This window comes from Pipra filicauda, unplaced genomic scaffold (genome assembly GCF_003945595.2).
Source record: "Pipra filicauda isolate LSUMZ 115617 unplaced genomic scaffold, ASM394559v2 scaffold202_size1376763_pilon, whole genome shotgun sequence".
Classification (NCBI taxonomy): Eukaryota; Metazoa; Chordata; class Aves; order Passeriformes; family Pipridae; genus Pipra; species Pipra filicauda.
Genome location: NW_024104313.1, coordinates 1039051 through 1052023, shown reverse-complemented (window position 1 = coordinate 1052023; position 12973 = coordinate 1039051). Strand labels below are relative to the sequence as shown.

The 12973-nt window shown below is 42.3% G+C and overlaps 1 pseudogene; it reads right to left on the bottom strand.

Moving 5' to 3' along the window:
• Positions 1-1030: 1030 nt before the first annotated feature.
• LOC113992339 lies at positions 1031-10653 on the bottom strand (annotated as a pseudogene).
• Between the last annotated feature and the right edge of the window lie 2320 nt (positions 10654-12973).

Sequence of the window (12973 nt, the reverse complement as noted above, 5' to 3'; positions counted from 1 at the left end):
TTCTGAGTGGGTGGTAGGAGTAGATCTTTTCTAGGGCATGAGACAAGCTTCAGATAAAAGAGTTTGCCAGCTTCCCTTCCTCTTAATAGCAGCTGAAGTTTGTCTGTTCCTAGGGCTGCTGGAGCATAACCAGCTCACTGGCAGGGCTGTCTCTGGAGCTTGGTAAGGAGCACTTCCCAAGGAAGGGCCTACCACCATCTGACTCTGGCAACCCAAGGAGCATGCAAACAGGGCAGTGTCCAGGTTAATGAAAGTGGGACTGGCCCTTTAAAAAGACCCTGTCCCTCACCTAAGTACTTAAACCTGGACTTTACAAGAGCTGTGCCTAAAGAGAACATAAAATCTCCATGTTTCAGAGTACCCTCGAGCCCTTACTAACTGGGTTTTGGAAAGAATTGCTGTTTTACAAAGTTTCTGGCATTCTTTGTGGCATCATCTGATGGGCAGATGATCTTGTGGCCAGGGGCAGCCCTTTCTAAGCACTGTTCTTGTCCTTTGCTGTCGCTGTCAGCACCTAAATCCAAATGCCGACATGCAAGTATAGCTGTTATTTGGACACTTCAGTGCTCCAATCCCATCCCTACTCTATGGCACTGTGTCATCCACATCCTATTAGTGTTCTAAAATATTAAGGAATTGGGCCTTTTCTCACAACTAGAACTGATCAGGATACAAACTCAAATCCCAAGAATATATACAAGTTGATGAATATGATGTGAATCGCATGTTAAATGCTTCCTAAGGGCTGTGGAGAGGACCCTTCAACCTTCAAAAGAACTACAGAACTGATTTTCCAGCATGTTATTGAGGGAGATCTACTTTAAAAGCCATATCCCTTTTTTTTGGCTCATCTTTCCCCCCTGCTTCAGTCCTTATTCCTTACAGCTGTTTGAGAGTTTGACCATGCAAATAACCAAACTCAGGGCATTAAGAAAACGTCAATATGCTTTAATATGCAGGGCACAGTGTCCTGTTATTGTTCATGCTGCTCCCCAGGGTGTCCATGATGGGGCTTCCTCTGCCTACCCCATCACTGATCCCTAACGATGATGTAGTTGTATGCAGCCCCCCCCACGTCCTGAGGCTTTACTGCCTCCAGCTCCTCATCGCCTTCCTTTTCATTTTCCAGCTTGCCTAATATCCAGTCAAATTCTGGAATGCCAAATCTTAAAAGCTAGCCTGGGCTTAAAAAGTCTTTATTTTTGTACTTATTTCTCTGGAAGAAGAGGAGCAACCTAGGAGGAAAAAGGGGCTTCTATATCCTCTGGGCTCCTGAAGTGGGCAGTGCTTGCTGCTGGGTAGCAGGAGCTGTCTCACAAAGCTGATCTGCTGGGCATCAGGAGCCACAGGATTTTTAGGAATGTAGAGGAAATTATGACAGTAAATCAGCTACTGCCTACGTGCTTACTTTCATGCAGAATCAGGTGGAGCTTGGAACAGGTGGTTTGAGCTCATGACTTAATTCCTGCTCACTACAGAAATGAGCTATGAGTGAGCAGCCCAAAGGGATTTTTAGTTTTATAAGAAGTAGAAGAAAGTGTTCCCTCATGAATTTCCCACTCATGACATATGAGTTGCTGCTGCCAGATGCCCCGGAACACAAGAAGCATTAATGTGTTCAGAAGGCAAATAGAAAAATTTACAGGACAGTCCATGAGGGAAGTGAAGCAGAAATGTGAGCAGAAAACGTCTGGCTTGGGAAGTCCCCAAGCCTCAGTGTTGGCAGCTGGGGGAGTGCAACAGCGCCAAGATCACCAGAGTAGGACGGCTCATCCCCTGCATGTGGGGCTGAGGGCTGGGCTTGTTGTGGCTGCTCTCCTGGCCCCCTTCTGCCTCTCTGCCCCAACAAAGGCAGAACCAGGGTAAAACGGGCCATTACTTGGGGGCAACTTTGGAAGTCAGAATGTGGAGATAAATAATTTTTTCTTTACTTCTCTCTTGCCTGTGGAATGAAAGGGGAAAAGGCAGGTAATGCACCTGGTGCCTAACAGTGTGATCCATCGAATAATCCGTATGCTTACATTCATTGAAAACTAGGTTTAACTGATAGCTCATCACTGGCAATTGTTCAAATGAGGTTAGATTATTTTGAAGAGCAGCAGAATAAGGAGTAAATTGGAGATCTTTCTGTGGCCTTGCACAGACCCGACTAGTTTCTTGGGGGGTGCACAGCCAAATCCGTTTATTCAATTAAAACAACACCTTTTATCATCAGTTCAAAGTAACACATGACTCTTGACTAACCACCAAGAGCATCTCACTGCCCATGTGCGTGGGAGTACTTAGTAACTACATTTCCCAGGGTGTTGTTCGGCACCTTTCCTGAAACCCGACTCCTACATCTCCCCCACTCTAAATATTTAAGGCGAGTCACGAAAACAGTGCAACAACAGCGCATTTTAAACTTTGTAAACGTCCTTTAACAATTACCACTCCATCAGCTTGGTCTTTTAACAAACTTACTTATTTGAACCTTTACCTGTAATCTTTGAGACTTGCTTGACATAAATTTGTACTTCCATTTCTTAAGGGTTTGTGTGTATTTGGGATAAACAGCAACTTTATTAACCTGAAGGTTTTTGCATAACCGGGTAAAACATCGACTCTCACTTCTCCAAGGGCCTGCATGTAATTGGTAACCAGGGGAAATTCAACTCCATTTCTAGAAAAGGGCCCTTAGAGAACCAGTGTTGTGATGTAAGTGTAATTTGTTCATGGCACATGAAGCATCTCTGTTCACACACGTACATGTTCACACAGCTTCTCTCATTCATACAGAAGTGGCCACTTCATTCATACTCACCCATTCATACTTAGAATTTTTATTATGTCCCTATTTTTTAACTGCACAGATTTATAAGTGGTTAGTGGTTGCATGTTTTTCAATCTGTCACTTCTGGTAGTCATATCTGGCAACTGTACCTGTTTGGAAAATTTGAAAATGAATTAATATGAAGAATATAAGGCTTAACAAACCTATATCACATCTTACCTACTGTCTTCCCCCCCTTTTTTTTTTGTTATAGAAAACCAATAGTTAATAAACTCAAAGATTTACACACAAGTTATCATCACAATATGTTAACATAACTTAAAACTCAGCATCTCCTGTAAAGAATTAGACTAAGTTATCATCACAATAACACAGTATATAAAACAAATTATTATTATAATATGTTAACATAGCTCGAAACTTAGCATCCTTTGCAAGTAACCAGTTTGTCTGTGATTTCTAGAATGTAGTTAATTTTCAGCTTTTGTCCATCTATTTCTGTTAGCTGCTTTTTGCTTTTGATAACAAACTTAACAGACATGTTAATAACAATTTAAACAGGTGGCTAGCGTGGAAGAAACAGATGTAGAGGTTAGGCAAATGTGCAGTTTCTCTGTAGCTTTTTGTCCAGGAATGGTCAGTTTTCAAGTAAAGAAATATAAGTAATTTTATGCTTTTAACTGTCCTTTAGTTCAAAGTTGAAGGTTGAGGTGATTTTTTAGCTGAAGCTTGAAGCAAAAGCAAAAAGTCATTTTATGCTTTTATCGTCCTTTTACCTCAAGGTCAAAGGCTGTGTATAACTCCATGTGTTGCATGTTTTAACACTGTAAGGGCAGAAGGAATCAAATATTTGTTTATCATTCTCAATCTTCACATGAAATCCTATATAAGTCTTTATATAAATTATCAGGGAATCCTTTTACTTGCTGAAACAATTAGAAAACAATCTATAAACATTTTGAACATTATCTTAATAACAAAATCAAACCCTTTATCACGTTACCACTTGCAAACACAAAGGCAAGCATTCAGTGGTTCCCATCGTTCATAGATATCACAGGAATCAGAAAAGTTTTCTTCATTCTCACTGAAAGCAGTTTGTCTTGTGTGCTCTAGCAGGTGTCCAGTGTTTTGGTTTTGTGGAGGCAAACTCAAAAGGCAATTTTAAAGGTTTTAGACAATGAAGAAGATTTTCCTTCTCCCTCTCCTCGAGACAGGGGCAAAAACCCAAGAAAATTCACCTTCTGTGGCAATAATGTGAATACATTAATTAACAAGGCATGGAGATGCTTAAGAACCTTTTAAATACGTTATTTGAACTGAATTGTCTCAACAGCTGCTTCTATTGAGGTGCATATTTAAGTGTGTGCATGTACCTATACATTTTTCCTTTTTAGAACAGAAAGCACGGGGATTTTTGGATGAACCCCCTGATTTGTTCATTCAAATCCAAACTTTTGGCCAGATAAAAATTGTGGACTTAACGAGGCATGCTCTTTGACCTAGTACCTGCAGACTTACAATCTGATTTGATGCTGTTTTGGATATTTAGTTGACCCCACTTCTCAAGCCTCTCATTAGTAGGTATAAATGCTGATGGTGGGACATAAATTAGCTTTTCTGGTATTTGCCTTCATTGGATCACAATACTGACATGGGCCAGGTTAACAAGGAGTGTTTTCTATTTTCCAGAACAGCAACCAAGAGACAGGGAGAGAATTCATTGGCAGAGGAGGTTTGCACAACTCACTGTCTGGGATGAATGCCATAACCAGGCAAGCAGCCCCGGTCATCACATTAGCCACAGCCTGGGTGTAGCGATGGCCGGTGTGATCCAGCGTTAACATGAGAATGAAGGTGGCTGGGAACTCAACAAGTGCAGAATAGGGGAAATCCAGATACATGTTCCCAGCAGCTGTTCTCACGTACACGACGAGCCCCTGGTAGAGGACAGAACTTGTGAACCTGGGCAGAGAAGAGGGTGCGAATGAAGCCAACCCCCTTGGGAGAAAGTTTATGCAAAGAATTGAGATTTGCAGCTGGTCAGGAGCAAAATAGGCTTAAATCAACAATGATGACTTAAGGGCACCAGATCACACATTTCCATTTGGTCTGCAAAAGCTTTCCCATCCTTACCAACTGTACATCAAAATGAATGTGTATTTTCTGATCTGAGGTGACCTGACCAGGTTTAGAAATGAAGGTTTCAACTTATCTTCATCTTCAGAGCTGAGATTCTGGGAGCATAAATCACAGGACAAGAGATTACAGTGGGTGGGGGAGAGGGTGGTGAGCATTATAATGAGTATTTTCCTCTAGATTGATGGGAGGATAAGAGTTTTCATTTTGCCAGTTAAGTAACTGAGGGCAAAATAACTTCTCTGGAGTGTTGTGGGGAAAGGAAATATGAAGATTTATACAGGCAGTCTTTGTATCTCTGTAGTCATGTGTATGGCATGAAGCAGCGTTTAAAAAAATAATAAATAAGGCTGTTCTGAAATTTTAAGTAATGAGATTTGGCAAGTTTCCTCTTGATTGATGCTACTTAAAAGAAGAATTTTGTTACCTGCTGGATATTTTTGCAAGCCTCTTTTTCCCAAATATGCTCTGCAAAGGTCTCAAGCAGTCAAAGTAAAGAAAATTCACTTGCCTTTGCTTTAGGAAACTGCAGTGATTTTGACCACCAACCTGCTCCCTACTCTAAAACCAACACAATCCTAAAGTCATAGCATTATTTTGCTTAGGGCTCGCAGATGTGCAGCAAATGCAGTGCGGTCACCTGGAAAAAAAGAGGTAGCTGCTTCTTATTTCCCTTGGCAATGTGCTTAATAACTTCCATAGCTTTATCGTTTTGCTTTTGAGCTATTAGCCACCTGGGAGACTCAGGCAGATACCTGCAACACATATAAGCATGACAGCTACAGGGAAGGAAAATGCACATTACTGGTACACAGAAAATGAAAATGGAAGTGAGTTGCTGAGGCTAGAATTCCAAAGTGTATTGAGGATCCATAGGCAGTGCTGAACTCAGTGGTAGCTGTGGCTGCCAGTGATTGCACTCTGATTTGTGCTTCACTTGAATGACAAGGTAGCCTGAATCTAATTCTTTTTTTTTTAAATCTAAACCCAGTTTATTATAGTGTGGAAACATTAGTCTGAGATAAATTCTCTTGACATATTTTAGAAATAGCTAATTGCCTGTGGATATAAAAAAGAATAGCTGTAAACCTGATCCTTAGTTTCTTCCATGTTAAAAATAACCTTTAAAAAAAAAATCAAACAAAAAACCCCTCCCAGTTCTGTTCCCTGATCTAGTTATGGAATTTTCTAAGGAGAATTTTTACTCACATTAAAAAAAAAAAAGTGTGTTAATTGCATTAAAAAATAATTATAATCAATTATTAAAAAAACTCCCTTCTGACAGTAGCTCAAGTACTATTCAAGAAATCATTATTATTTTTTGATGTGTATCAAGGACCCCAAACACAGAAACATTACAACCTATTGAATCACCTTCCTCTTAGGTGATTCAGCGTAAACCTTTGGGCAGAGGAAAAACACCAGATCTCATTCAATATCATCTTGGAAATCCTACATGTAGAGCTATAGCCAATCCCTACAGAGAAACGTCAGCTCTCAGCTACAGTCCCCTGGTTTTATCGGTGTGGTGTGGCATTACTGGCAGCTACAAGACCAGGCACTTACCAATAGTAGGGAAGGAAAAAAAAATTGGGCAGCGTGACCGCAAGCTGGAGCCACCTCTAATGTGGAAGTGCATAAGCCAGGGCGTGAAGATGAGGAGTCCCAGGCTGAAAGCAAGCTGGTAAGTGATGCCCACTGCCCTGCGGTAGTCTGAGCCAACAAGTTCTGCAACTGCAAAGACAAGTCATATGAGCAGAAATAGATTGGTTTGGAGAGCCAAGGGAACATAACTCTTGCCAACTGAGACCCCATGTAGCCCCCGTGCTCAGCTGTGCCCTTGTGTCATGGCACACTGGCCTGGGTTTGGATGGGAAAGCAGAGCTGGTCTTGGTCCCTGGTGGAAATCACAGGGCAAGTCCCGACTCTTACTCTTCCACCAGTCAGCTGGGGACTTCACCCCTGCCTTCCAGAGTGTCAGGCCCTCATCCAGCAACACAGGGTAAAGGTTGTTTTTCCTCAATGCACTTCTTCAATCTAAGAATCAAATGGCAAAATAAAACAGACAAATGTCACTCTCTTGCCTCCATCTCCCTCCTCCCACACAGCTAGGGAGCCTCTCTACCCACCAAGCACGTGATGCAGGGCAGCAAAAGTCCTTCTGGCACCAAGGCTGTAAAACACAAGTGTTACCTTTCACAGCACCACTGGCTGCCTTTCCCAGGAAGGTGCCATACATCTTCACAGTATTTTCAAGTTGTTCTTGTCTCTAGACCTTGCCCTTCATTTTGACATGTGCTCTCCAGCTACGAACATTCCCTAGTTTTCAGAGCTGCCTCTTAGTTATTCAATTTATATCTATGAGCTGGTGCAAGCTTGGGTCATAAGCACCTGCATTTAAGCAGAGAGGTGCAGTTTGGCAATGAATAGCACAGTGTCACTGTCTGCTCTTGTAATATACAGCGCTTTGAAAATCAGATGGCACCAGCGGGGGTCAGCCCTGCTGCTAAAGAGAGGGTTCCTGCCCAGAAGGTGTAATTGCAAACTGCCATAACTGAGGATGTAGCCTGTCAGTCAGCCCCCCTTGCTGACCAGTCCCTGTATCAGGCATAAGATCACTGTCCAGGTGTAGCTTGGTGCAAAGGCCATCAGAACTCCCAAAACCACGTTGATGAGGACTGTGACCAGAAGGCAGAGTTTGCAGCCAAACTTGCAGAGGGAAAGAAGAGAAGAACAAGGCTCAGCCCTGGTAGGATAGGGTTTGAAGAGGCTAGAGAGGGTCCCTGTCCCCCTCTTCTCTGTTAATTTTGAGTAGGAGTCCATATCTGCTCTTCCTTTTGTGACATTTTCCATCTCAGTGGAAGCTCACAGGACTCACCTGTCTTGTCTTCAGGTCATTGCTTACGTCTGGTTAATGATTTAGCTAATGAGTTCAAGAATGCTCTGATATGGCTCCTCAACCCATGTTTCAAAGCTGTAATAGCTTTTTATGGGGATCTTGTTTGCTAACTGTGATCTTTACGTATTTTATCAACCTTGGCTGAGTATTGAACTCTTGAATAGAGTTTTGTACATCCCTGTTATTTGTCATTCCCTGTATCACTGTGACTCCCTGATAGAAATAGGCAGTTTCCAAAAGAAACAAGCTTACTGGAACACTGGAAAGGCATTTGTTTTCTAGCTGGCAGAGATATATATTCAGTTAAAAGTATGAATTATGAAAGCCATTAAATTATTAATTATCCACTAACAAAAATAGCATGATAATAAATGCCAGCCAAAATAAATATCTCTTGTTCTCCACAGTAATATTAACTGATTTATGACCATCTGGATATCTCTTGTTCTCCACAGTAATATTAACTGATTTATGACCATCTGGATACGGTTAAAATTAATTTGTGAAACAAATTTATCGCAAAGATTAACAAATAGTTTTGGTGCATGAGATAAAATTTCATCTCGGACTCTGAGCTTGCATTGCAGTTTGTAGATGTGAGAGAAAATAAAATCCCTTCACTTGTGAATGTGCAAATTCCCCAGGGCCATATAATGGAGCAGCACCATTGCATTTCCGTGGATTCCTGAGTCACAACTTTAAAAGCAGGGCCATCCACCCCTTTTTAAGTGACACATAGACCTTTTGAATCAGGTTTTGACTGCATTAATTTTCTCTTCAAATCATGAATCTTGTTCAACAACACGCAGAAAGCAGATAACCAGAGGAAACAGTTAATCTCATACCTGGCTACATACTGCCTACCTGTCTGCTATGTAGCCAACACTCATGGAGCCAATAAAACCCACAGCATTCACACATGACTGGAAGAGGTCCAGCTTCCAGGATTCCTCACACACCAGATTAAACTGCAAGGGCAACCACAGTTAGAAGCACAGGAACATTCCCCACAACACGTGGCTCTTTGAGGAGGAAGGAAGCCAATGACACCAATGAGTAAACAGACTCCAGAAAAGAAATCTTCTAACCTCTTAAACTGACATCTGCAATAGATCTTCTCCAGATTTTCTCAAACCTTGTGAAAAAGGTTACACCCTGAAAAATGATTGCATAATGACACATAAGGAGAGCAAGAAAGGGAGAGAAACTTCCAACAAACAAATAAATAAGTTCAGAAAAATCTTCTCTTCTCATCCCCACCCATCTGCTTGAAATTTGGAGGACACTTGGAGCATTATTTCCTTCTCAGACACCAAGGTCTGTCTCAAACCATGCATAACCTTGCTGCATAAAAGCAGTGCTTGCTGGGTGCAAGAAATGGAGGTGCTACTATGAGATCTGCTGGGGTGGAGCCACGCGATGCCTGTCTCACATCTCATTAGCACTGTCAAAAGTGGATTTTGGCTGACTTTTCTCTGCAGTAAATGAATACTTGGGAACCTGCTTTTGGTTTACAATTAAGAGGTTACCACTGTGCACCAAGTGAAGGGAGGAGGACAAACTGGTAATAGCTTCTCTACAGCTGGAAATATTCACCCAAGTGTGGTTAGACTTCAGCCCAGAAAGAAGCATGTATGTCTTTTTCTAACACAGACAAGTTTGCAAGTTTGCAGGGGCCATACCAAACAGCTCAACTCTGTTTCCCTGGTGTGGAGAACAGCTGGAGTGCTTTTTTCTGCCCCAGCCCATCTGTCCCAAGGGAAAATGAGGTGGACTTGCTTTGTAACAGTGACGATAGTGAAGCAAGGAAATATGAATACCCTGCCCAAAGAAGCTGTGAAGTATTCAACATTGCACTTTTTAAAGAACAAGTTACAGAAACATCTGTTAGGCATGGTTCAGATATAGCTAATACAGATTTGGGACTGGTAGAGAACTAGGAGAGATCTGTTTTGAGGTCCTTCCTATGCTTCAGGTCTCTACATGGCTTTTAGACTGTTGATATTGATTTGCACAGTTTTTCATATTTTAGGTTATCTGGTTTAGATACTGCAAGTTGAGAGAAAAGAACCCTGCTGTTGCTAAAGCATCCTCTGCTTCTTATTCATTTTAAGTGAGTATCTGTTTTGATTATCACACAAATGTGCAGTTTGGGCTATGGGGTGCTACCCTCAGTTTGCTGATGGAAATAACGAATTATGAGAATAGCCATTGATGAAAGGCTTAATTGATGAGAAGATGGCAGTATTATGCTCACAAAAAAAGCAATAATTTCCCATTATTTCTGTATATAAATCTTTGCTCCAAGTGCCTACCAAGTTCTGGTATTCACTACTTATTAGCAGTAAGACTCAGACTGTACACCAAAAGCAAACTTTACTAATCCAACCTCTTCTAGCTTTAAGCTGTGCAGACAAGAGTGAATTTTCAGAACAAGCTATGTCTTACCTTGGTCACAAGAGAGCTCCCTGGGAAGTTGTAAACCCAGCCATCCCAGCAGGGACCAAGGGGAACAGTGCTCCCAATGCCCACAAGGCTGCTGGGGGGTTCGGTGCAGCTGATGCCTGTTGCATTCCAGTCCACCTTGTACCTCCTGCAGCGGCTGTTGTAACTGGACCCATGGCCATCCCACTTGGGGACTGTGTGATTCAGCTGCTTCTCCAGACTCCAGCCACACCGCTGGCTCAGCTCAGCCACCCTGGGGCTGCGGTGATGGTGCTCAGGGATGAAACCCAGGAAAAAAATCCCCACGTAAATAAGAAAAAAGGTAGCAGAAAGCAGGCATAAAACAAAGAGGGTTTAATTCTCCTACCTGCTCTAAAAAGTCATTTAGGGTTGGCATCTTTGTATGTCACGACTCATTAAAATATCTACCTCTGTTGCTTTCCAGGGCTTTGGCCTTCACTGCATGCTTAAATAACAAATGAAGTGTTTACCCAAAACTCACAAACAAACTAATAATTAACTTTGTCAATTGTCAAACCATGCATTGCAGCCTTTGTTTCTCAAATGCCATTTCTAAACACATTCTGGCTCTTTTCTTTTGCCTCTGTTGTTAATTTGTTTTATATCTGACATACTTGAAATAAAAGATCTGATATCTTAGATTATGGCCATCTCAGTCTGTCACTGAGAGTCCATCAGTGCACAGTAAGGGGTAGGTGGTAATACCACTGTCCAGTATTTTCAGAGGCCATAAATATTATAAAAACAATATGGTTCTCTTCCTCATATATGTAAATATGTACAACTGAAAAACCTTATCCTCAAAATTACGGTGGACATAGATCACTGCTTGCATACTGCTTTGTGGACATAGAAGAAGACAACACAGAGAAAACATAACAGGGCAGATTTCTTTTAGGCACTTAATGGCTAAAGAACAGTGTTGTGCCTCAAATAGGAAGCAGACCAGTCACTGCAGTACTAGTTGGGACTTCTAAGTCAGAGGTGATGAAATCGAACTTACAGGGGTTCACAGGCAGCTGTCCCACACTCAGGGAGCCTAGAGTGGCCCTGAGACCTGTGACCAGCCTTTGTATGCCCATCCTGCCCTCTGCCTCCTGCCCTGCCCCCTGGGGGACAGAGGGCTGAGGCTGCTGCAAGCTACAACCCTGTCTCACGAACATTTTACAGCTATTTAAATTTTGCCACCCTCCCTAGTACTGTTTTGCTTGATTGTTACTAGCACCTCACAAAGTCCAGGCAGGTTTGGGGAAGTGATGCCAGGTAGACTGTTTGTGGTAGGCAGGAGAGAAAAGATCACCCTGATTTGGATATGGCACTTAGTGCCATGGTCTAGTAATCATGGCGGTGTTGGATCAAGGGTTGGACTTGATGATCTCGGAGGTCTTTTCCAACCCACTTGATTCTATGATTCTATGATTCTGTGACTGGGAATGGTGTATACAGATGTAAGCCATGCCAAGCCAGAGAAGCTCTGCTGGCAGAGAACATCTATGCCTCTGACAGAAGACCCATATTGCTCTGCAGTGGCAGGTTCATGAAACAGTGTCAGATGTGACAGGTTTACTGGCTATAATCAGTAATCCCTTCAGTCTGCAGTAGTGAAGCATTACCATGCCTGCTTTAAAACACGTCAGCCTTCAAAAGCTGGGGTAAAGGTTTCTGTACTCTGACCTTCCTGAGCTTTAGATATAGGCTCAAAGGGTTGGGTGAAATTTGAACAAAGCAAAGCCCACCATACAGCTGTAAAAAAAACCAAAACCCCAAACAGATTAAAAGCATACTGATTATGGTAGTATATATAACTGCTGGCTACCAAACAATAGCCCCAATTCAAAGATCTGAAAGAATCTTCTCACAAAATCACTCCTGAAGGCTGAGAAACTGAGGCAGAGAGATCTAGCAGGCTAGCTTTTCAGAGATACTGGCTTTCAGATCTTTGAGAATTTAGGCTAAAACAATTTTCCATTCTGGTGCCTCCTGACGTTATTCTTGCACAAGTAAGCATTTCTTCATTGATTTCCTTCTAGTGAACCATTCTTTCATCCTCGCCATTTAGTAGTGATTTTGGTTCAGTGCTTACCTATGTATTTGAACCTTATCACAGCTCTAATTCCTGTGAATATATTAAGAGCATAGATGTTTAATAGAGAGCTCTGAGCATGATGCTGTTTGCCGTAATCACATGCTACCATGTACCTGAGCAGGACATACTAGGTTCAGAGGAATGTGATGGAGAATCACTGGAAACATCCAAACAAACAGCAAGTCATGCACCCACCAGGTGCACTGCCTGTGCATTGGGGTGCAGGTGCATCAGCTAGGCTAAGGACCTGGTGTAAAGGTCCCATCACCTTTCCTACAGCTTGTTCTGGAACTTGTTGGTCCTGTACTCTGTGAGTTCAGTCAACTCACTAAGTAGGCAGAGGCTGATCCTAGCAAATATCTGCAGTAGTCGGTTGTAAGGGCTCAGTAAAGGGATGAAGAAGAATCAGCACAAGGGAAGGCACAGGACCACATGGCTTGAGCTGCTGGGAGAGGGAAGCTGGAAAGGAGAGGGAAGAAGCAGGGTGGTGTCCTCCTTGTGGTGAAGGACAGACTGGCTGTATTGTAGCTTTTTGTAGGGTTTCACCTGGGCTAATGTCAACCATGTAAAAGCTGAACACCTAGCACCTAGGTACCTCCAGATATATATT